Genomic DNA, 25102 nt, shown 5'->3' on the forward strand with positions numbered 1-25102 from the left:
ATGAACTTACAAGAATAACTCGAGTTACATTCGAGATTTATGATTACAAAGATTGACGACATGCAAGTCGTATTTAAAACCAAAACCAAAACCATTACACTAAGGTCGAAAGGCCATAACCATCCACCATGCTCATACAACACATAAAAGCATGTTAAAACACATAATCTGATCTTTACATATCATATTATCCATGATCTAATCATAAAAAGAAAATATGACAAAAAATAGAAAAATCAGACTCAAACTAGAAAAACAAGAATCACTGTTTACGGGTAGTAAACGACGTCAAACGCCATACAGATGAGTCATTGATAGCTTAGTTATCAGTTTTGTTCAGATGCTCGTTTACCTATGGAATAGGGTATTCGTTTGCGTAAATCGGACACCAGACCCAGATTTTAGCAAATTTGCAGCAACCAATTCAGAATCCGTATCTAATATGATTCTTATAATTAGAACAAACATAAATCATGTATATATCAGTATATATACAGATTACATAATCATCTTATGATTATACAACTCACATGAATATCATATATTCAAAACCATACATATATAAGCATATTATATCAACATCAAATCATGGCGAATCACGTACATGCTCATATATCGAAAACAGTTAAACACATAAACGAATTAAAAACTTTTCGCAAGTAGCTCTGATGCCATTGAAGGGTTTTTAGCACATAAACGCAGCGAAAACGTAAATTTAATCTTAAAAAAAACCGAAACCCTCCGCAGGATCCATGCGAAAAATAATATTTAATTCGTAGTTCAGTATGTTTACCTTAAGAAGATTTACGTTAATGGAAAGATGGAGGTCTTTAATAGCGATCCAAGAACGATGAACGAAGATCCTTAGCAACTGCTCCTCAAGTGTGAAGTACTCCACCGGTATCCACTAAGAAAACGATGTAATGAAGGAGGAGGAGATGGAGAGAATTAGGGTTTTGTAAATCTTTTTGGTTGAGGCAAAAATAGGGTTTATAATAATATATTTATAGGCAAAATTTTCAGCTGAAAATTTTCCCATAAAATATTACTCCCTCAGTCCCTTTCAATTGTTTACATTTCTGGGGAAGTGTCCGGCACGCATTTTAAGGTGCATAAAAAGTATAGTTATGTAACTTATTTTTATAATTTTCTTTTTTAAAATAAAAGTTGAATGTTTTAATTTTTATTCTGAAAAAAAAATTTGTAAAAAAAAATTACAGAACTACACTTTATATGCACCTTAAAATGTGTGTCGGACACTCTCTAAAAAATGTAAACAATTGAAAGGGACGGAGGGAGTATTATTATTAACCCTTTATTATTCTCACTAATAATTAAAACACCTTATAATTATTAATCATTTTTCTAAACTCTTTAGAAATAATTCTCTCACTTGATTTAATTTCCAAAAATTAAATTCTTAATTAATAATATTAAGAACCTTTTCTTAATTAATTTATAATCAATTAAATCTCATTTAATCAATTATTAAATTTGCCAATTAATTATTTATTTCATAAATAATTATCAGCCATTATTAATTAATTCATCCACCATTAAATCATTCTCTTTTATGGTGTGACCCTGTAGGTTCAATATTAAGCTGGTAGTAGAAATAAATAATAATAAAACTATTTTATCATTATTTATATAAATTCTCTAATTCATTAAATATGATTAATTAATTAATCATATTTATTCTACATCGTGAGGGATACATATCAGCATATCGCGACTATCCGGATAATACGAATTCACTGCTTAGAATACCAAGAACTTATTCAGTGAGTAGATACCGTACAATTAATTCCTTCTGCCCTGCAATGTCATGATTAAATACAAGACATGGAACTTGTATCAAGCCTATCTTATTTAATCACTTGCTTTCCCATTCACTATGATTAGTTCTATTTAATGTAAATTAGAAACTCCTTTCTAATTTCATTCACTCTGGCCAGAGATTCCTGAACTAACATAAGTGGATCAGCATTGAACATTCTCTTCCTACACTGGAAGGGGTAGATCCTTTATTGATCATACACTATCTTCGTGTACAAATTCCTATACACAGTAGAGCCCTTATAATTGTCCCTTGAGACTAAGAACTAAACCAAAGCATAGTTCAGTGTACACAAGATGACTATGATGACCTCAAGTCTCAGGATACTTGTACAACTATCACTATGTGAACAACTGTTGACACGTGAGTGAACTCCATCAGTTGTTCAGCTGTGTGAGTCATGTTCAGTGAACTTATTCTATAATAAGCACCTACATACTAGCTATAGTGTTACCACACAAATGTCTATGAGAACAGATATCCTTCATAATAAAGCAAGCATAATATGTACCGATCTTTGCGGATTATTAATTACCAGTTAGTAATCCTACGACCAGGAACTATTTAAGTTTAGAGTTATCATCTTTTAGGTCTCATTATTATGATCTCATCACAATCCATAAAAAGCTTTCCTCTAAACTGTGGTATATCTTATTTAAACATTTAAATAGATAGAGCCCGCAATAAAAACAAAACAAGCCTTTTATTAATATCAATAAAATCAAAACAGATTACATAAAAGTTATTCCTAAATCCTCATACATGATTGGACTTAGGACATATCTCTTTCATATTGTACTTGCAGACTCCTTCAGGTGAATTGCTAACAGTCTTTTTACAAAGATGAGTTAGGTGATTCATTGATCCACAATTCTCACACCTCTTTCTAGGAGCATCTGCAACATAAGCAAAATTATTTCTTTTGTTTATCCCAATCTTTCCATTTCTATTCTTCTTTTTCTTTTTGACCTGATTAGCTTTAATCTCCTTCACAGGCTCCTTAGTTTCTTGATTGGCTTTTGGTGTTTCAACAGAGATGGAAGACTGAGTTGTCTCATCATTTTTCTTTTCCTTGTCCTCATCAGCTATCTCCTATTTGATGATCAACTCTTCTTCACTGAAGTTCACTTCACATGCCTTGAACAAAGGTGATTCAACTTTCTTCAAAATAATTGGAACATCTTCAGTTTCAGTTGATTTCCCTTTGTCACTGACAGACTTCCTCTTGTTGTTCAAATCCTCATAATCAGGACCAATGGCAATGTTTGCACATGGCTTGTTCTTTTCATGATATTGGCCAATCAAATCAGAAGCATTTTTGAAGGACTTCAGCTTCACTTCATTCTTCTCCAGCTTTTCTCTCAATACTGCTTCAATTTCACTTGCACACTTTAATTTTTTCTTTAAGTATGCATTTTCTTGCTTAGCAGTATCAAGCTCAACCAGCAACAATTCAGTCTCTTGTTTTTCACTCTCAAGTTTTTCATTGATCTTTTTCAATCTGCTAACTTCCTCATTTACAGCAACCATGCTTGTATGAATGTGGAACATTTCTGTGCTCATCTTTTCAACAGTTTCCTTATATTGACTCACATTTAAATCAATTGTGGTAAGAGTTGGTACCTGTGATTTAGATGATGAAGAATCTCCTTGCTCCAAGGCCATGAATGCATAGTTTCCAACTTTTTCATCTTCATCATTATCTGAATCATCCCAGCTCTTGCCCTCTGCAATATAAGCTTTCCCTTGTTGCTTCTTTAGAAGAGCATCATACTTTGCTTCCAATTCAAGATAGGCTTTATCTTTCTTTGCCTTCTTGGGTTTTCTACATTCTGTAGCAAAATGGCCCAACTCATCACAGTTAAAGCACCTTATTTTTGATCTATCAACAGATCCAGTTTTGTAGCCAGTTTTGCTATCAGGAGTGTACTTCCCTTTTCCTTTCCAGTTGTTGTCTTTGTTGAAGGAATGTCCTTTGCTCTTGAAAAATCTTGGTTTCTTTACTCTAATATTAGAGAATTTTCTAGCCAAGTAAGCCATTGATTTGTCTAGCTCATCAAGCTCATCAAGAGTGTAGAACTCATCTTCTTCATCCAATTCCAGTATGACTTGCTCTTTAGTGTCATTGACTCTTTTCTCACTTGTAGAAGTTGCTGGACTTGGGAATCTTTGCTCATCATTAGAAGTCTGGCCATCATTCACAATCAGTGCACTTGAGCCATCCATTACATATCCTTGACCAGCCCTTAATGACTTCTTTTGAATCATTTCAAGTTCATAAGTTTTCAGAACCCCATAGAGCACTTCCAGTGTGATTCTACTCAGATCCCTTCCTTCTCTGATTGCAGAGATCTTTTGTTCCAAATGGTCAGGGAGAGTGAGCAAGAACTTCAAATTCACTTCTTGAACATCATAAAATTTATCATGAAGCTGCAAGTCATTTATCAGCTTATTAAACCTTTCAAACACATCAGTAATACCCTCCTTTGGTTTAGCCATAAAACCCTCATACTGAGAAATCAATATCCTTATTTGATTTGACCTAACCTCCTCAGTTCCTTCACAAAGTATTTCAATCTTTTCCCAGATCTATTTAGCAGTGTCACAGTTGACAATGTTATTATACATTACATTGTCAAGTGACTCAATTAGTATCAGTTGCAAAGCACTGTCTAGGGAAACTTTCTCTCTTTCAGGTTCAGTATACTCAGAAGGATCCTTGGGAGCATAATGAGCTGGAATAACCATATCTCCATATGTGGTTTCCTCAACTCTAACTACAGGAGTGAATGGCCCATTCTTGAGGATACTAATGTAGAGATGATTGGTCATTCTTATAAACAACAACATTTTCTTTTTCCATAAAGTGTAATTGGCCTTATCAAAGGGAGGAATCTTAATACTACTGATTTTCTGTGTATTCATTTTTCCAAGATCTAATCTTTTTACTTTCAGATTTTGCTCTGATACCACTTGTTAGATATGAATACAACACAGAGGGGGGTGAATGTGTTTTGGCCTAAATGTTTGATTTTCGATCGACTTAGGCTTTAGCAGTTGGTTGTTATTTATGATTTAGTAGAATGGATGTTAAACATAAATAGCTGTGCAAATATGTAAAACAAAGATCTTCAAAACTCACTTAATTTTATATTAAAAATCAAGCAGTGTTTTGCTACAAAATCTCTAAGTTCTTGTTTTAGAACTTAGCTTCTTTCTTGAGAAAGAACACACCCACTTCTATTCTGATTGTTCTTTTTTTTAACTAGAGGACCAGTCTTAACTTTATAACTCAGTTAACTGCTGGTTTACATAGTGGATAATAAACATGCTATTAGCTTTTCTAAACTGTCACTTGTCATTTCTATTTATAGAGAAGCAAATCTTCCATTTCTGGCTTAGCATATCTTTATCATCCCGTGTTAACTTTAATCTCCTCTGTCAGTTAATCTTTGTCGTTGATCTTGCACATCTCTCAAGCTGCTTTTTGTAGACTTGTCAATCCAGCTGTGTGAATTGTTTGTTGATTTGCAACCTTGGATATTGAACTGTTCTGCAATTCTGTACTTAGAGAAATTTCTTCACTTCGAGATCTCCAGTTAAGCTGTAGAGAACTCGACATCTCAATAGGCATGTTGGCTTGTCGATATCTCTGAAACTTCATTATTGCCTAGACTTATCGACAACTCTGAGTTCTCTAGTGAATTTTGGTTTATCGATAACTCAGAGTTCTCTAATGGACTTTGGCTTATCGATAACTCAGAGTTCTCTAATGAATGTATACTTGTTGATATCTCTGAGTTCTTGACAGACAATTCCTGAGTTCTCTACACCGGTGGATGTTGCTTATCCGTCGAGTAGTGATGGCTTATCCGTCGAGTAGACATTCCTCATCCGTCGAGTAGATATTGCTCATCCGTCGGGTAGATGTTACTCATCTGTCGGTACTCTCTGGAGTTTAAATGACTTCTCGATAAGTCATTCTGGAGTTCTCGAAAGATTTCCTTATAACAATAATTCTGTGACTTGTAGAGATCTTGACTTAGAATATTTTACACCAAACAGATTTATTCAACTCTAAGCTTCTTCATAATTCTTCTGAGGCATGATCATCTTGATCTTCTTCCAAATAGAATTCTTAGGCTTGGCACTGTTTAGAGAAAAATGCTCCAGTCTGCTCCATTTACATTTTACAGACATTAAGTGTTACAAGTATGAATTACAGATTAAGGTTACAATACAACTGATCTTAGGGTTGTCAATATGACTTAGTCTTGTTATGATACAGGCATGTCTTGCACAACAATCTCCCCAAATTTGTGAGAAGATTGCTTATCACAAATTCATGCCTGTTAACAAGACTAACCCCAAGTTAAAGAATGAAAATAAAATGATACAAAAGCCGATACAACACTTGTACATTGGACAGTTTACAATAATTAAGTAAAGACTGAGTTGTCTATTTCTTTCTAAATTATGTTCTTAATTTGCACAAGTATTTCCAATTCTTCTAGAATGGAGGTGTCAGCTAGAGCCTCTATTAGTTTCAGCAAATCTGGATTAGGATATCTAGCTAACATCCCTATCCTGTAACTTGACAAAGAGCCAGCTTTTATATTCAGAAATCTTCCATCCTTTGATATTTTGCTCTTGCCTGCTGCCTTCAACTCATCTGATCTTCTGATATACTCAGATCATAGATGTTGATGATATTATTAGCTTCAGTAATCTTTGACATTCTTCTGAGGCATAATTCTTTGACATCATTGATAAGTGGCATTTTATACCACTTAGAACGTCTTAAAATGGCTTAAATTGGTGTCTTGAAATCAAGTATTTTGTGTATTTGATGCGTTTTTCTAGTGTTTATGCATTTCAGGGTATTAGTTGCATTTCGGGGGAGGAATCATCAAGAATAAGCCTTGGCATGTGTTCACCATTGCGAGAGGAAAGGAACGGGCAGATTACGGTGAAGAAACGGAGCAAACTTGGATTTTTTCTAGTGGAGGCCTGCGCGCCCGCGCAGCTATGCTGAGCGGCCGCGCAGCAACTTACGCGACCGCGCAGCTATGCTGAGCGGCCGCGCAGGGTCGGGAATTTTGCTGAATTATTTTAGACTTCTACTTCTGTTTGGCTTCCAACTTCTATGTAATCTGAGCTTTATGGGACTATTATATAAGTAGATTTGAGACGTTTTCACAAGGAAAAAAAAGAAGAAGAAGATTGTGTTTTACGCAAGAAGCGAAGGAGATAAGGAAGAAGACCGATTTAGCACACCGCAACGAAGAGAAAGCATATTTTCTTGTGATTCTTGTTTCGTTGTAACGTTGGATGCTAGTTTTCTTGCTTTGACTTATTTACTCTTGTGACGTACTCTGTTTTAATATAATTAGTTTAGTTATTATTTTCTTGTGTTTGTTTATCATGATTTCATATGAACCCATGATGGCGATAAGTTCTATTATGGGCTAATCGTGATCATGGGGTTGCAATGGATTTATTATGGAATTCTTTAGTTAATTGTTTAATACTTTAGTGTGTGATGATTGTTTGATATCTAGTATTGGTTGTGCGTATTCGTCTTATGTGCGTCGCGAACATATAAGATAGGGTGTTAATCTCTTGTGAAGCGACGGTGGATCTTGAGATTTAGAACTTGCCATGCTAGCATAGGTTCATGTACGTTGTGCATGATTAGTGGGTAACTCTAACAGTTTTATTTGCCCTATGTAATCAAAAAGGAATAACTTGTGCTTAAATCGTTGTGTTGTCAATTTCTGTAGACATATAGGAACTCAACATAATTGATGAATATTCGACTTCTATCTTAATTGTGGATGCTTGGTAGAATGGTATTAGTATAATGAAAGTTGGCTTTTATCAGTTTCGTGTTATTCGATTAATATCATCACTGTCACATGCTAAAGGTAATAACAATGGCTATAGAAGGAAGTAATAATGAAGTTGTGATCTCATGAGTGTTTTATTATTGATAAGTTGAAGTGTTAGTTAAGTGGTTAATTAAGTAGTTAATTATAGTTAATATTTAATCAACAATTTTAAGTGTTATTATCTTAACATTGAGAAGTAATCATACATTGGTGAGTGAGTTTAATTAGACAATAATTTAGTCTGAGTCTCTGAGGGAATGAACTAGAAAATATTCTATATTACTTGCGAACGCGTATACTTGCGTGAATATTAGCGCGTGTTTTTGCCCTAACAAGTTTTTGGCGCCGCTGCCGGGGACTCGGCGTATTTGTTTAGTTTATGTACTTACCATCATTGGTCATTAGGACTCAGTGATTAGGACGTAGTAGTTACTTATTTTTTTCTGGTTGTGTTTCAGGTACTTTAGCAAGCGTTTATGCAAACTCGTTCTCGTGCTCGCAAGAGGACTTTAGATACAGCTGAGGAGACAGACGAAGTTCTTGATATTCCGGAGAAGTTAGATTTTGAGGATTCGGATTCAGGAACTGAGCAGAAAGAACCAGTAAACATGGGAGATCGTATTGTTCGAGCTGATCCAGCTCTTATGGATTTTTCTCGGCCTAAAATTGATGACATTCAGTCAAGCATCCTTCATCCGGCTATTCAAGCTAACACCTTTGAAATCAAGCCGGGCACTATTCAGATGGTGCAGCATTCTGTTTCTTTTGGAGGAGCGGCAACTGAAGACCCCAACATGCACATAAGGAATTTTGTCGAGATCTGCAGCACTTTTAAGTATAATAGCGTGACTGATGAGGCTATCAAGTTGAGGCTTTTCCCATTCTCACTAAGGGACAAGGCTAAAGACTGGTTACATTCTGAACCAGCTGGGTCCATCACTACGTGGCAAGATCTTGCGCAAAAGTTTTTGGTGAAGTTTTATCCGATGGTAAAGACTGCTGCTATGAGGAGTGCTCTTACTCAGTTTGCGCAGCAACCTACGGAATCTATGTGCGAGGCTTGGGAACGCTACAAGGAAATGTTGAGAAAATGTCCACATCATGGAATGCCGGATTGGATGGTGATCACTGGTTTCTATAATGGTTTGGGGGCCCAATCTCGTCCCATGCTCGATGCAGCAGCTGGAGGCGCCTTATGGGCTAAAAGCTATACTGAGGCGTATAATCTTATCAAGACGATGGCTGCAAATGAGCATCAAAACCCAACTCAGAGGATGACGTCAGGCAAGGTAGCAGGTATTCTGGAAGTTGATGCAGCCACCGCTATTGTAGCCCAGCTCCAAGCGCTATCAATGAAGGTTGATTCTCTGGCTACGTATGGAGTTAATCAAATAGCTATGGTTTGTGAGCTTTGTGCAGGTTCTCATGCTACGGATCAGTGTTCTCTTGTAAACGAATCTGTTCAGTATGTGAATAATTATCAGCGACAACAGCAGCCTGTGCCAGTGACCTATCATCCTAACAACAGAAATCATCCAAATTTCAGCTGGGGGAATAATCAGAATGCTATTCAGCCACCATATCAGCAAGGAGTGAGTAAACAGTTTAACCCACCTGGATTCCAGCAACCACAGCAGTATGCTACAAGGCAATCATATCCTCAACAGGGAAGTGCAGCTGCACCTACTAGTGCTGATTTTGAGGAACTTAAGCTGTTGTGCAAGAGTCAGGCGGTTTCTATCAAGACCTTGGAAAATCAAATTGGTCAATTAGCCAATGCAATGCTCAATCGTCAACCTGGCACTCTTCCCAGTGACACGGAAGTACCAGACAGGAAGGAAGCTAAAGAGCAAGTCAAGGCTATTATCTTAAGGTCTGGAAAAGTAGCTGATGCTGAAAAGGCAAAAGAAGTAGAAGCTGAAATTAGAGGTGAAGAATTTAAGCAAAAGGAGAAAGCGGCGGAACCAAGGAAGACTACTGTTGAACACACTCTGCCTGAGGCTAATACAGGGGAGAAACAGCTCTATCCTCCACCACCTTTTCCTAAGAGATTGCAGCAACAAAAGCTGGATAGACAGTTCGGGAAGTTTCTGGAGGTGTTCAAGAAACTTCACATCAATATACCTTTCACTGAGGCTCTGGAACAAATGCCTAGTTATGCGAAGTTTATGAAGACTATTCTTTCAAGAAAGGTAAAACTGGATGACCTTGAAACCGTTGCTCTCACGGAAGAATGCAGCGCTGTTCTGCAACAAAAGTTACCACCAAAACTGAAAGATCCAGGAAGCTTCACCATTCCTTGCACAATTGGCAATCTGATGTTTGACAAGTGCCTTTGTGATTTGGGAGCAAGCATTAATCTGATGTCGTTGTCGATCTTTAAAAAACTGGATCTGCCTGATCCAAAACCCACGTACATGTCACTACAATTGGCTGACCGTTCCATTACTTACCCAAAGGGCATAGTTGAGGATGTGCTCGTCAAAGTGGATAAGCTCTTCTTTCCAGCAGATTTTGTTATTCTGGATTTTGAGGAAGATAAGAAGATTCCCATAATCTTGGGGAGGCCTTTCTTGGCTACTGGCCGTACCTTGATAGATGTGCAAAAAGGTGAACTTACTATGCGGGTCCAAGATCAGGATGTGACCTTCAACGTATTCAAGGCAATGAAATTCCCTACAGAAGATGAGGAGTGCTTAAAAGTGGATGTGATTGATTCTGCGGTTACTTCCGAACATGCTAATGTCTGATGCATTGGAAAAGGCCTTAGTGGGGGATTTTGACAGCGATGATGAAGATAGCAACGAGCAATTACAATATCTGAACGCTTCTCCCTGGAAGCGAAAGCTGGACATACCATTTGAATCTCTTGGTACTTCTGACCTCAAGGACGCTGAAGGGAAGCTCAAACCATCAATAGAGGAAGCACCTACCTTGGAGCTCAAGCCATTACCTGAACACTTGAGGTATGCTTTTTTAGGTGATTCATCTACGTTACCTGTTATTATTTCATCTGACCTTTCAGGTAGTGAGGAAGACAAGCTCTTAAGGATTTTGAGAGAATTCAAATCGGCTATAGGATGGACCATAGCAGACATCAAGGGGATAAGTCCTTCATATTGTATGCATAAAATTCTGCTAGAGGAAGGTAGTAAGCCAACTGTGGAACAGCAGCGAAGACTGAATCCCATCATGAAGGAGGTGGTGAAGAAAGAAATTCTGAAATGGCTAGATGCAGGCATCATTTATCCTATTTCTGACAGCTCGTGGGTGAGCCCCGTACAATGTGTACCTAAGAAGGGAGGTATCACTGTGGTCGCAAATGAAAAGAATGAGCTCATCCCTACTCGAACAGTTACAGGATGGAGAGTATGCATGGATTATAGAAAATTGAACAAAGCCACAAGGAAGGATCACTTTCCTCTTCCATTTATTGATCAGATGCTTGACAGATTGGCGGGACATGAGTATTTTTGTCTTCTGGATGGTTATTCCGGGTATAATCAGATTTGTATTGCACCAGAGGATCAGGAAAAGACTACCTTCACTTGTCCATTTGGCACATTTGCTTTTCGCAGAGTTTCGTTTGGGTTATGTGGCGCACCGGCCACCTTTCAGAGATGTATGATGGCTATATTCTCTGACATGATTGGAAATAACGTCGAAGTGTTCATGGATGACTTCTCCGTCTTTGGACACTCATATGATGAATGTTTGAATAATCTGCGCGCCGTACTCAAAAGATGTGTGGAAACTAATTTGGTGCTTAATTGGGAGAAATGTCATTTTATGGTGCGTGAAGGCATTATCCTTGGGCATAAGGTCTCTAGCAAGGGTCTGGAGGTGGACAAGGCCAAGGTGGGAGTCATTGAAAATCTTCCCCCACCTAATTCTGTGAAAGGAATCCGTAGTTTTCTTGGTCATGTGGGTTTTTATCGGCGATTCATCAAGGACTTTTCAAAGATATCTAAGCCGTTGTGCAATTTGCTTGAGAAAGATGTGCCTTTCAAATTTGATGATGAATGTTTGGCAGCATTCGAGACTCTCAAGGAGAGTTTGATCACGGCACCAGTCATTACAGCACCAGATTGGACAGAACCATTTGAGATGATGTGTGATGCGAGTGATTATGCGGTAGGTGCAGTTCTGGGACAGCGCAAGAAAAATCTCTTCCATGTGGTCTACTATGCGAGTAAGACTTTAAATGGTGCCCAATTGAACTACACCACTACTGAGAAGGAGCTTTTGGTTATAGTCTTTGGCTTTGAGAAATTTCGATCTTATCTGCTTGGTACGAAAGTAACAGTATTCACTGATCATGCAGCTATTCGCTATCTGGTTTCTAAGAAGGATTCGAAGCCGAGACTCGTTCGTTGGGTGCTTTTACTTCAGGAATTTGAGTTAGAGATCAAAGATAGAAAAGGTACTGAGAATCAAGTAGCTGACCATCTCTCTAGGTTGGAGAATCCCGATTCTACTTCACAAGATAGGATGTTAATCAATGAATCTTTTTCGGATGAGCAGTTGTTTGCAATTCAGGAGGAAGAACCATGGTTTGCAGATATTGTAAACTATCTTGTCAGCAATATAATGCCTCTTAATTTGACATCCGCTTAAAAGAAGAAGTTTCTGCATGAGGTGAAGTGGTATATGTGGGATGAACCATATTTGTTTAGACAGGGAGCTGACCAGATCATCAGGAGATGTATCCCGTTCAGTGAGACGGAGGGGATATTACGAGACTGCCATTCCACGATTTATGGGGGACACTATGGAGGTGAGAAAACGGCAGCTCGTATTCTGCAAGCAGGTTTTTTCTGGCCTACTTTGTTCAAGGATGCTCATCAGTTTGTTTTAAGGTGTGATCGTTGCCAAAGAGTGGGAAATTTTTCAAGGAAGGATGAAATGCCATTAAATGTGATGCTTGAAGTCGAGGTCTTTGATGTATGGGGAATCGATTTCATGGGGCCTTTTATCTCATCTTGCAATAATCAGTACATCTTGCTGGCAGTCGATTATGTCTCAAAATGGGTCGAAGTTAAAGCTTTACCGACAAATGATGCAAAGGCAGTACTAAATTTTCTTCATAAGCAAACTTTCACAAGGTTTGGAACACCTCGGGTAATCATAAGTGATGAAGGATCGCATTTTTGCAACCGTAAGTTCACTTCTATGATGCAGCGTTATAATGTGAATCATCGAGTAGCTACTGCCTATCATCCGCAAATAAATGGTCAAGCGGAAGTGTCTAACAGAGAGATAAAGCGCATTCTAGAGAAGGTTGTTTGTCCGTCAAGGAAGGATTGGTCTTTAAAGCTCGATGAAGCTGTTTAGGCTTATAGAACAGCATACAAAACTCCACTTGGGATGTCACCGTTCCAGTTGGTGTACGGTAAGGGATGTCATCTACCTGCGGAGCTTGAGCATAAGGCCTACTGGGCATTGAAGAAGTTGAACCTGGATTTAGATGCAGCTGGTAAGAAAAGAATGCTTTAGCTTAATGAACTGGATGAATTTCGACTTCAAGCGTACGAAAATAACAAAATGTATAAGGAAAAGGTGAAGAGGTGGCACGATAGGAAGCTACATCCAAAGTTATTTGTGCCAGGGCAACAAGTTCTCTTATTCAACTCTCGGCTCCGACTTTTTCTTGGAAAGTTGAAATCAAGGTGGTCTGGACCTTTTATTGTCAAAACTGTGTTTTCACATGGAGCGGTGGAAATTTTTTAGAATGATCCGGACCAAGCATTCAAGGTTAACGGTCAGCGGTTGAAGCACTACTATGGGGACATGGCAAACCGAGAAGTGGTTAGTGCCATTTTGTTGACTACTTGAGTAGGGTACGAAACGTCAAGCTAATGATGAAAAAGAAGCACTGCGTTGGAGGCAACCCATGAATTATTGTTACAGAAACCCTTACAAGTTAATAACCTATCCAAAAACACAAAAAAATCAGAAAACAGGGGCTGAAAAAAAAAATTCCAGTGACCCCCTGCGCGCCCGCGCAGCTAAGCTGAGCGGCCGCGCAGCAAGCTGAGCGCCCGCGCAGCTATGCTGAGCGGCCGCGCAGGGGTCGAGGACCAGAAATTTTTTTAACAGTTCAGAAAAAAAAAAAACAAACACAAAAACAGTTTTAGCCCATAAACCCACGATTTGTTCCCACTACCCCATCATTTTATCCCTTAATTCCCAAACCCTAATCTAATCCACACCCTATATATACATACACCTATCCTACATATCTCCCACAAAACTTCCTACACTTAAATCCTCTCACAAACATCAAATATCAGTTCTTACACGCTTTTATTCACGAATCAATGGCACCCAAGAGAGCACGCACTATTGACAGCAGCAGCACAGTTCCTACTGCTGATTCATCGAGGGGTACTGCTGCAAGGCCTCGGTTAACTGACAGAGCCGCGGAGGAGGAGTACACTAGGCTGTTGGATAAGCCGATTCTGAAGGAGAGGGGGTTTTTACCATCGGGGAGGGATGGTGAGTTGGTGCCCATGATTGCAGAGAAGGGGTGGATAGCTTTTTGTGAGTCACCCTAAGTAGTACCGATGAGCGTTGTTCGCGAGTTCTACGCGAACGCGAAGGCTGAAAAGAATGGGTTTTCTGTGGTCCGTGGGCTGACGGTTGATTATCATCCTGCGGCGATTCGCCGTGTGATTGGACAGCGAGAGAGGAAGCCCGAGGAGGAGAACTGGAATGAAAAGACTGCTGAGGATTTTGACTTGGATTTGATTTGTGCGACTCTCTGTCGACCGGGCACAGTTTGGACCCGCAGTACAGGCAATAATGAGTATCGTCACTTTCCGGCGATCGCCATGAACAGGTATGCCCGTGCATGGAATGCATTTATTTGTGCTAATATTTTGCCTTCTTCGCATGCACACGAGGTCACAGTTGAGAGAGCACAGCTGTTGTGGGGAATTCTGAATGAGGAGTACTATGTGGACCTTGGTGAGTTTATCTATCAAGGAATTCTGAAGTTTTTGAGGGGAGCAAAGCATATGAACATCCCTTATGCATCTACGGTTACGAAGCTATGCCGAGCAGTGGGAGTGAACTGGCCGGCTCATGAGCAGTTGCAGTTGCCAGCCGCTCCGATTGATTCTGGCACTCTGAATGGGATGCAGGAGTGGACCGGTGGTGAGCCTGAGGAGCATGGGCTGGGTTATCGTCTTCCAGGAGGGCGTCCAGCACGAGGTGCTACTATGGCTAGGCCAGGGCGTGATGAGGCTGGTTCTTCGAGAGCTCAAGAGGGTGCTGGGATGGTTGATGTTCAGTATAGGAGGCTTTCACGGCGGATGGATGCCATGTATGAGACACAGAGCAGGTTTGCTCAGAAACTCACCCTTGCGTTAGGGACTGCTTTTCGAGGCCTTGGAGCTGATATCCAGTGGCCAGTTTTTGGTAAGGACTCTGCATACCCGCCGCCTGATACTCCACCCACTGAGGGTGATGATGATGATGACTCCGAGTAGGTATACCCTGTGTTCCTTTCTACTACTTTCACTGAGGACAGTGAAGATTTTTAGTTTGGGGGTGGTAGTTAAGGAATTTTGTGTGTGTGTCATTTAGTTGCATATTCATGATAGTTTAGTTCATATAGTTGCATAATTTATGCCATATAGTTTTTTTTATGAATGTCATGTAGCTCATGCATTTACCATGATCCCTTTTGTAATGATTTATCGACTGAATTGTGATATTGATGTGAGTGTAGTGATAACATTAAAGTGATATTAAGTTGTGTAGGTTGATATGCATGCTAGAAACAATTGTAAGTCCACTAAGTCTTAGAGAATGCGAAAGGGCTAGATTGTGTTATGATTTGGTTGTTTTCAAGGTCAATCTACTTATTATGCTTAGAATTCGATTATAGGTTCTTAGTAATAAAGACATGAAAAAGAAAAATTTTAGAGAAAAAAATATGGAAGTTGTTGCTAGTTGTGGCTAGGCGTCAAATGGCTAGTAGCCGGCTCGCGTATGTTGCGAGTAGTCTAGGGTTGAGCAAGATGGAGCGAAACGCACTTGCTCAGAAATTAAAAAAAAAAAATTGGCATAATTGATCAAGAGTGGGCTCTTTGGTATTCGAGTTATTAAGTTCTTAGGGGACTTTGTGCCTAGCGACCTAAGGCTTTTAGAGTCTGGGATCCGCTAACCTAACGCTCGTTACATGGATATCATTGTATAAGTCTTTTGTGGACCTCACTCATTGCACGGTCAAATAAGCATTTGAGTTGTAAATAAAAGCACGATTCCGTAGTAAGCTCCAGAGTTCTTGTAGTGTTGTATATCACTTTGTCCCTGGAATTTTTATTCTTTGTATAATCGTAGGATTGCCTTGAGGATAGTCTAGTCATAGTAATTGGTCTAGTTCCGAAGCATATATGTTAAGCATTTGCACACACCACATTTCTGGCTGTATGTCCGTTTGCATGAGTTTATTGATCTTTAGTTGTCTAACTGCATTCGTTGAGATGTGGCAATTTGGTTGATTAATTGTAGTAAGGGGGATCGCTGCATTTTCATATAGATTGTATTCATGCATATTTTTATTTGTTTTTGAGTCTGTGACGCTTGAGGGCAAGCATCGATTTAAGTTTGGGGGTGTGATAAGTGGCATTTTATACCACTTAGAACGTCTTAAAATGGCTTAAATTGGTGTCTTGAAATCAAGTATTTTGTGTATTTGATGCGTTTTTCTAGTGTTTATGCATTTCAGGGTATTAGTTGCATTTCGGGGGAGGAATCATCAAGAATAAGCCTTGGCATGTGTTCACCATTGCGAGAGGAAAGGAACGGGCAGATTACGGCGAAGAAACGGAGCAAACTTGGATTTTTTTCCAGTGGAGGCCTGTGCGCCCGCGCAGCTATGCTGAGCGGCCGCACAGCAACCTGCACGCCCGCGCAGCTATGCTGAGCGGCAGCGCAGGGTCGGGAATTTTGCTGAATTATTTTAGACTTCTACTTCTGTTTGGCTTCCAACTTCTATGTAATCTGAGCTTTATGGGACTATTATATAAGTAGATTTGAGACGTTTTCACAAGGAAAAAAAAAGAAGAAGAAGATTGTGTTTTACGCAAGAAGCGAAGGAGATAAGGAAGAAGACCGATTTAGCACACCGCAGCGAAGATGAAGCATATTTTCTTGTGATTCTTGTTTCGTTGTAACGTTGGATGCTAGTTTTCTTGCTTTGACTTATTTACTCTTGTGACGTACTCTGTTTTAATATAATTAGTTTAGTTATTATTTTCTTGTGTTTGTTTATCATGATTTCATATGAACCCATGATGGCGATAAGTTCTATTATGGGCTAATCGTGATCATGGGGTTGCAATGGATTTATTATGGAATTCTTTAGTTAATTGTTTAATACTTTAGTGTGTGATGATTGTTTGATATCTAGTATTGGTTGTGCGTATTCGTCTTATGTGCGTCGCGAACATATAAGATAGGGTGTTAATCTCTTGTGAAGCGACGGTGGATCTTGAGATTTAGAACTTGCCATGCTAGCATAGGTTCATGTACGTTGTGCATGATTAGTGAGTAACTCTAACAGTTTTATTTGCCCTATGTAATCAAAAAGGAATAACTTGTGCTTAAATCGTTGTGTTGTCAATTTCTGTAGACATATAGGAACTCAACATAATTGATGACTATTCGACTTCTATCTTAATTGTGGATGCTTGGTAGAATGGTATTAGTACAATGAAAGTTGGCTTTTATCAGTTTTGTGTTATTCGATTAATATCATCACTGTCACATGCTAAAGGTAATAACAATGGCTCTAGAAGGAAGTAATAATGAAGTTGTGATCTCATGAGTGTTTTATTATTGATAAGTTGAAGTGTTAGTTAAGTGGTTAATTAAGTAGTTAATTATAGTTAATATTTAATCAATAATTTTAAGTGTTATTATCTTAACATTGAGAAGTAATCATACATTGGTGAGTGAGTTTAATTAGACAATAATTTAGTCTGAGTCTCTGAGGGAACGAACTAGAAAATATTTTATATTACTTGCGAACGCGTATACTTGCGTGAATATTAGCGCGTGTTTTCGCCCTAACAATCATCTATTATATATTATAGGAAGGGTGAGCAAAAATTTCAAGTTAACCTCCTCAACTTCATAGTATTTGTCATGGAGCTGCAAGTCATTAATCAGCTTATTGAATCTTTCAAACACATCAGTAATGCTCTCCTTTGGTTTTGCCATAAAACCCTCATACTGAGACACCAGTATTCTCCTTTAGTTTTACCTAACTTCCTCTATACCTTCACACAGTATCTCAATCTTCTCCAATATTTGTTTGGTTGTGTCACAGTTGACAATATTGTTGTACATAAAATTGTCAAGTGACTCTATCAGAATTAGTTGTAGCCGAGTGTCAAGAGAGACATTTTCTTTCTCAATTTCTATGTATTTTGAAGGATCTTTAGGACCATAATGAGCTGGGATAACCATATCTCTATATGTAGATTCTTCAATCATTTCCATAGGAGTGAAAGGTCCATTCTTTATAATCTCGATGTACAAGGGATTTGCCATCCTTAGAAACAGCAGCATCTTCTTCTTCCATAATGTATAGTTGGTCTTATCAAAGACTGGTATCATTATACTGCTTATCTTTTGTGTATTCATTCTTCCAAGATCTTGATCTATTTATTTTCATATTTGGCTCTGATACCACTTGTTAGGTAATGAATACAACACAAGGGGGTAAATGTGTTTTGGTTATTTTTAAGACTTTTTGAATGTTTGTTACTTGGTTGACAAAGCAAATTAGAAATGCAGTAATATTATGTTAGCTGAAATAAAACAGTACAAATAATATTTCAAAACTCACTTAATTTTGTATTAAAATCAAGCTAGTGTCTTGCTACAAATCCTGGGTTCTTTGTAAGTAAAGAACTCAGCTTCTTCCTTGAGAGGTACAAGAAAAAAAACTAGAACTGTTTGATACATTTAAAACAAAGGACCAGTGTTTACTTTATAGATTAGTAAATAGAGGTTTACGCAACATGCAATAAGGTGTAGTGCAAATCGTGTAGGTCTGACTTTCCTTTGTCAGATAATCTTGCCTTCGATCTTGCACTATTCAAGCTGCTTTTGTAGAATTTTCAATCTAAGTGATTAGATCATTTGTTGATTTATAATCTTGAATCTGTAACTTTTCAGCATTCGGTACTTGAGGTTCGTATCGAGATCTCCAGTTTGATTTATAGAGAACTGACATCTCAATAAGTATAATGGCTTATCGAGATCTCTGAGTTCTCTATAAGTGAACTTGGCTTGTCGAGGTCTCCAAATTTCTGCATGTAGGAATGACTTGTCGATATCTCAGAGATCTCTATATACATTTTGACTTGTAGATATCTCTGAGATCTCTAATGGTAATTTGACTTGTCGATATCTCCAATCTTCATATCTTCATTTTGACTTGTCGATATCTCTGAGTTCTCTAATACAAAAATGACTTGTCGATATCTCAGGGACTTCTCTTTAGGCCAATTTGGAATTCTCGATAAGTCATTCTGGAGTTCTTGAATGACTTCTCTATATGACTTTATCTGACTTGTAGATATCTTGACTTAGAATATTTTCCTAAAACAGATTTATTCAACTCCAAACTTCTTCACAATTTCTCTGAGGCATGATCTTCTTAATCTTCTTACAGATTTTATTCTTAGCCTTGAGACTGTTTATAGAAAAATACTCATGTATGATCTTTCACATTTATATAGACTCAAGTTGATAGGGTATAAAAATAACCCTAATTGCGGAGTTAATATCGCATTAATCAGACCTGATTTGGTCAAAGGGAAAAGCCCAGTTAATGAGGCCCGAAATCCTAATTATTTATTAATTTTGTAATTAATAAGGGGCTAATTAAATAGCCCAATAAATGTATTCAAATAAGTAACTACTTTTACAAGAAGTAGCCTCCAAGCAACCTAAATTCAGAAGGAAACTAATTCCTGCTTTCTAGGACTCCAAAGTCCAATCAAAGAAGGATACTTGCCCACCAAGTCACCCAATTCTACCCTAATTCCTAGACTCTCAACGTCTATTTAAAGGGTCTTACCCCTTCAACTTCAGCAAGACGTTTTTCGGGACAAGAACTCCACACGTAACAAAGTCGGGAAGGCATCATACAAGCCACGAGGCCATTACCTGGAACGACGTTTTAGACTTAGTCCTTGAAGGACATGAAAGTCACTACATCCTTGGTGAGCTCTCGCTGCCATATCCCCGAGGGCAAGCATCACCAAGAACTACGTTTTGGCTTGATCCTTGACATACGCCAAGGTACGTAGGCATCTTGTGAGGGCAGATTCAAACCACGAAATACAAGCGCAGACATTAAAGCTTGAAGCTTATCAAACCCTAACATTAAATACGCGAAATAAATAAATACATGTTTTTATAAGCTTCGATTTGATATATTATAAGCTCAAATCAGGAAAACGAGCACAAAGTTATGGTTATTGAAAGGCTTGCAGCTCGTAATTGGGGATTCTTGATCTAGATTATGAATCTTGTTCCAAGGGGTCAAAATCCTTATCTAAGAGGTCAGGATTTCTGATCTAAATTGTGAATCCTGACCCAAGGGGTCAGAATCCTGATCCAAGAGGTCAGGATTCCTGATCTAAATTATGAATCCTGGTCTAGGGGGTCAGAATCCTGATCCAAGAGGTCAGGATTCCTGATCTAAACTATGAATCTTGGTCCAAGGGGTCAGAATCCTGATCTAAGAGGTCAGGATTCCTGATCTAAATTGTGAATCCTGGCCCAAGGGGTCAAAATCCTGATCCAAGAGGTCAAGATTCCTGATCTAAATTGTGAATCTTAGTCCAAGGGGTCAGAATCTTGATCCAAGGGGTCAGGATTCCTGATCTAAATTGTGAATCGTTCGGCCAAGGGTCAGAATCCTGGTCCAAGGGGTCAGGATCTTGATCGAATCGTCCTGACCGAAAGTAGCTTCGACTAGATGATATGGGGCCTTAATTCGGTCAGAAGCACGGGGTCAACTCGAGGTCTTGACCGAATTCGGTCAGGATCCTAACCGAATCATCCGGACCGAAAGTAGCTTCGACCAGACACTAAGGGACCATAATTCGACCATGATCCTAACTGAATGGATTCCCGGTCGAAATCTAAAAAAATAATAATAATAATATTCGGAAAATTTTAGCCCGAGTTAAATTTTATTCGAGATTTTTTAACCCGGTTTGGGCTATTATTCGAAAAATTTAATCTGAGTTGAATTTTATTCGAGATTTTTTAACCCGGTTTGGGCTATTATTCGGAAAAATTAGTCTGAGTTAAATTTTATTCGAGATTTTTTAACCCGGTTTGGGTTATTATTCGAAAAATTTAGTCTGAATTAAATTTTATTCGAGATTTTTTAACCCGGTTTGGGCTATTATTCTGAAAATTTAGTCCGAGTTAAATTTTATTCGAGATTTTTTAACCCGGTTTGGGCTATTATTCGGAAAATTTAATCCGAGTTGAATTCTATTCGAGATTTTTTAACCCGGTTTGGGCTATTATTCAGAAAATTTAATCCGAGTTAAATTTTATTCGAGATTTTTTAACCCGGTGTGGGCTATTATTTCCGAAAATATTTTATTCAAAAGGACCGTAATTTTTTTTAACCGGGTTGGACACTCCTGGCATGGGGCTCATACATATTCAAAAATATTGAATAAAATAAATATTATTATTTTTAAATAATAATATTAGAAAAAAAGGAATTAAAAAAATGTGTCGATCAGAATCCTGGTCGTGGGTGTCCTGGTCGTGGGAATTAGGAAAAATTACGAAAAATACCCGAAGGTATAGAAAAATTCCTAGAATATTAGAAAAATTATTAAAAAATACTTGGAGGTACCGAAAAATTCCTAAAATATTAGGAAAAATCACAAAAAATACCCGGAGGTATGGAAAAATTCAGTAAAATTAAGCAAAATTCAATAAAATTAAGGAAAAATCCCGAAAAATTTCCGAAAAATTAAGAAAAATTCCAAAAAAAAAAGGAAAATTCCCGAAGAAATTAAGGAAAATTCCAGAAAATTCCGAAAAAATTAAGAAAAATTCTCGAAAAATTAAGGTAAATTCCAGAAAATTAAGGAAATTCACGAATAATTAAGGAAAATTCTATAAAATGAAGGAAAATTATGGAAAAATTAAGAAAAATTAGAGAAAATTCCAGGAAATTAAGGAAAACTCCCTATAGGTACGGAAAAATTCCTAAAATATTAGGAAAAATTACGGAAACACCTGAAAGTGCGAAAAAATTCTTAAAAAATTTAAGAAATATACTTGTAAATACGAGATAATCCCCAAAAATTGAGGGGAAAATACCAGAAAATTCCTTAAAATAGGAATAAGGTAAGAAAATGAGTATAAAAAATTATGAAAATTCCAGAAAATATCAAAAAGCCTCGGATAAGGTAAATCATTGTAAATGTGTAGGTCACTCCACACTTTACGCTAAAAACGATACACCGGATAGGGTAAGAGATAAATTAACTTCTACGAAACATCGAATGTGTTTCCCAGAAGTTGGGGGCAAATGATAGGGTATAAAAATAATCCTAATTGCGGAGTTAATATGCATTAATCAGACCTGATTTGGTCAAAGGGAAAAGCCCAGTTAATAAGGCCTGAAATCCTAATTATTTATTAATTTCGTAATTAATAAGGGGGCTAATTAAACAACCCAATAAATGTGTTCAAATAAGTGATTACTTCTACAAGAAGTAGCCTCCAAGCAACCTAAATTCAGAAGGAAACTAATTCCTATTTTCTAGGACTCCAAAGTCCAATCAAAGAAGGAGACTTGCCCACCAAGTCACCCAATTCTACCCTAATTCCTAGACTCTCAACGTCTATATAAAGGGTCTTACCCCTTCAACTTCAGCAAGACGTTTTTCGGGAAAAGAACTCCACACGTCACAAAGCCGGGAAGGCATCATACAAGCCACGAGGCCATTACGCGGAACGACATTTTAGACTTAGTCCTTGAAGGACACGAAAGTCACTACGTCCGTGGTGAGCTCTCGATGACATAGCCCTGAGGGCAAGCATCACCAAGAACTACGTTTTGGCTTGATCCTTGTCATACGCCAAGGTACGTAGACATCTTGTGAGGGCAGATTCAAGCCACGAAACACAAGTGCAACCATTAAAACTTGAAACTTATCAAACCCTAACATTAAATACGCGTAATAAATAAATACATATTTTTTATCCACAACACAAGTAATACAAAATAAAATACAAATTTAGATTATCATACAGCTAATTCTTTGGGCTGTCAATTTGACTTAGTCTTATTATCATACATGCATGTCTTGCACAACCGTGCATAAATTTCCGTGTCAAATACGAGCAATACTTTTTATCTTGACTCCTAAACTATATAATATTCATATTTAAAATTTCACAATAACAAAAATGTGAATGAAAACATGTGCAATATAACTTAAAAAAAAAACAAAAACCTTGCTATCTTTTTTTTTCTCTAGCCTCCTTCTTACTTTCTCAAATATAGCCGTCGTCGGGACTTTTACCGGTTTTCTCCGATAAAAAGTCTTGTTATCTTTATTTTCTTTCATTATTTTTACCTTTATTATTAGATCTTAATTTCTATTTTTTTAATTAAGCGTGTGGTTCTTCGTTTTCAAGGGGTTCAAATTCTCTTGTTTTTGTGGTTTATTTTGGGGATCTAAGACTTGTTTTTATTTCGTAAATACAATGCGTTTGCAAAAATCCAACACATGAGAACATGCGTGTAGTACAGTAACATATTATGTAAATGTATTTTTCAATATATATTTTTTTAATTTTTAGTTTTCAATTTTTAATTTTAAAATTAATATAAACGCAAATTAAAAATGCATTTCCTGAAAACAGAACTTAAAAATGTGTTTTCGTGTGATGAAAAGGAACATTTTTCTGAAATGTGATATTTTGGGCCAACATCCGGCTTAAACAGAGATTCCAAATCCAATATGTCAAATTTATTTTATTAATATTTTTTTGATAAATATGACTTATAATTTTTTAAATGAGTTTTTGTTATAATAAATTATTGAAGTGGACGAGAATCGAATTCAGTATCGAATATGATCAAGGATAAATTCTTATTTTAGCACACGGAGAGTCTTCAATATATATATGAGTTAAATCATTTCCGGTTTAATATATATTTATATATTCTTACGTCCTTTTATAAGATCATGTGATATAGACAAAGAGGTTAGGCTAAAATTGATGTTTATCCATTTTACTTGAGGCTGACTATATTTTTTTTACTAAAATATTTATTCTCAAGTTTTACTTTAAAGCATCTCTGACAGGGGTTATTAAGAGATTGTCAAATTCTAATTATTGGATTTGTATAGAAGTTACTTCTCAAGGTCGACAAAATTTGATAATTTTGCGAGGTGATTAAAATATATATACAAGTATAAAATTTTTTTATTAATAATATTTTTTCAAAATTTATATGACATTTATAATTTAATTTAGGAATTAATTAAGCAATCTTTAAAGATAACTACCATTGTAGTAGAATGTTGATAAAATAATATAAAATTGAGTAAAAATAAAATAATAATCTAAACTATAATGTAATAACCAGAATGTGGTATAATTTGGAATGTTTTTTTTGGTTGATTTGGCTATCCACATTTATGACCGTCGGATCTTTTTAATCAAGTGATCAATACCGTTAGATTCAAATACTAAAAGTATATACACTACATAAACTTTCAGGTTCGAACCCCATCAACATAAAATATTTATATTATTATCTATACATTATTAAATCTCCCAGGTTCGAACCCCACCAACAACAAATATTTGTTATATAGTACCCAAGATTCAGATTCTAATGATCCAAAAAACAATATTATCGGTGGCAAAAAAAACATTATTATAAATTTTATTAATATAAAAATATAACGAAGACATCGCACGGGTTGTAAAGCTAGTACATGTAATAATTTGACAAGATTGACAACTAATTTGGTCGTCCTTACTAAATATCCCTTTATAAAGCTTATCAGTTGGGGTGATCCGGTGGGGGCGGTACAGTTTTTTTCTCAAACAGTAAACCAAATGGTAGATGTTTGATCAAATTTTCAAATCGCACCCGCCTGACCTTAAAAACCGCATAAAGCACACCACAAAATACGTTGCGGTGTGGTGCATTTTGTGCGATTTATTTATTCAAAAAAAATAATATTTAAATACAAATATAATAAAATTTAGCTAAAAATAATATATTTTTGATTATTCTGTAATAAGTAATATGTAAACTAGCATTTATAACACAAAACTA

General features: G+C 37.1%; 1 non-coding gene across 1 annotated transcript; it reads right to left on the reverse strand.

The window, feature by feature from the left end:
- Nucleotides 1-8732: 8732 nt before the first annotated feature.
- Nucleotides 8733-8839, reverse strand: LOC141709625 (small nucleolar RNA R71). The gene has a single exon (XR_012570190.1). It is a non-coding gene; the product is annotated as a small nucleolar RNA R71 (small nucleolar RNA).
- Between the last annotated feature and the right edge of the window lie 16263 nt (nucleotides 8840-25102).

Source organism: Apium graveolens, chromosome 2, assembly GCF_009905375.1.
Source record: "Apium graveolens cultivar Ventura chromosome 2, ASM990537v1, whole genome shotgun sequence".
Taxonomy (NCBI): Eukaryota; Viridiplantae; Streptophyta; class Magnoliopsida; order Apiales; family Apiaceae; genus Apium; species Apium graveolens.